We start from the raw sequence: 1,797 nt of genomic DNA on the forward strand, positions 1-1,797 counted from the left end.
GTTATTTCCTGTCTACGTACGTATGTTCGTCCGTACGTACGATCTTTCGTTAATACCTGCCTACGTACGTTCGTTCGTTCAAACGTTCGTACGTATGTACGTACGTAAGTTCGTTCGTTCGTACGTACGTCCTTTCGTTATTTCCTTCCTGGGTACGTACGTTCGTTCCTTCAATAGTTCGTACGTACGTATATATGTCGGTCATTCGTATTTACGTACGTACGTTCTTTTGTTATTTTTTTCTAGCGTACGTACGTTCGTTCCTTCAATCTTTCGTCCGTACGTACGTGTATATGTACGTTCGTTCGTACTTACGTACGTACGTTCGTTCGTACGTTTTTTTGTTCGTACGTACGTTCGTTCATACGATCGCTCGTACGTCCGATCTTACATTATTTCCTGCCTACGTACATACGTTCGTTCGTTCGTTCATACGTACGTTCGTTCTTATTTAATTACGTACGTTCGTTTTTTCGGTCATACGTACGTTCGTTCGTTCTCTACGTTCGTTTGTTCGTATGTTCGATCATTCGTACGTTCGTTCGATCGTACGTTCGTTCGTTCGTAAGAACGTACGTTCTTTCGTTATTTCCTGCCTACGTAATACGTATGTACTTTCGTTCGTTCGTACTTATATACGTACGTATGTTCGTTCGTTTCTTCGTTCGTACGTACAATCTTTCGTTAATTCCTGCCTAAGTAATACGTAGGTAAGTTCGTTCGTTCGTACGTTCGTTCTCTCGTACGTACGTTCGTTCGTATGTCCTTTCGTTATTTCATGCCAACCAACGTACGTATGTTCGTTCGTACGTACTTACGTTCTTTCGTTATTTCTTACCTCTGTACGAACGTTCGTTCGTGCAATCGTTCGTACGTACGTACGTATATAAGTACGTTCGTATGTACTTACGTACGTATGTTCGTTCTTTCATTCGTTCGTACCTACGTTCGTTCGTACATATGTGTGTTCGTTCCTACGATGGTTCGTACGTACGATCGTTCGTACGTAGATCGTTAGTACGTACGTTCTTACGTTATTTCCTGCCTACATACGTACGTTCGTACTTACTTAATTACGTACGTTCGTTCTTTCGTTCATACGTACGTTCGTTCGTTCTCTACGTTCGTTTGTTCGTACGTTCGATCATTCGTACGTTCGTTTGATCGTACGTTCGTTCCTTCGTAAGTACGTACGTTCGTTCGATCGTACGTTCGTTCCTTCGTAAGAACGTACGTTCTTTCGTTATTTCCTGCCTACGTAATACGTATGTACTATCGTTCGTTCGTACTTATATACGTACGTATGTTCGTTCGTTTCTTCGTTCGTACGTACAATCTTTCGTTAATACCTGCCTGAGTAATACGTAGGTAAGTTCGTTCGTTCGTACGTTCGTTCTCTCGTACGTACGTTCGTTCGTATGTCCCTTCGTTATTTCATGCCTACCAACGTACGTATGTTCGTTCGTACGTACTTACGTTCTTTCGTTATTTCTTACCTCTGTACGAACGTTCGTTCGTGCAATCGTTCGTACGTACGTACGTATATAAGTACGTTCGTATGTACTTACGTACGTATGTTCGTTCTTTCATTCGTTCGTACTTACGTTCGTTCGTACATACGTGTGCTCGTACGTACGATGGTTCGTACGTACGATGGTTCGTACGTACGATCGTTCGTACGTAGATCGTTCGTACGTACGTTCTTACGTTATTTCCTGCCTACATACGTACGTTCGTTCTTACTTAATTACGTACGTTCGTTCTTTCGTTCATACGTACGTTCGTTCGTTCTCTACG

This window comes from Octopus bimaculoides, chromosome 21 (assembly GCF_001194135.2).
Source record: "Octopus bimaculoides isolate UCB-OBI-ISO-001 chromosome 21, ASM119413v2, whole genome shotgun sequence".
Taxonomy (NCBI): Eukaryota; Metazoa; Mollusca; class Cephalopoda; order Octopoda; family Octopodidae; genus Octopus; species Octopus bimaculoides.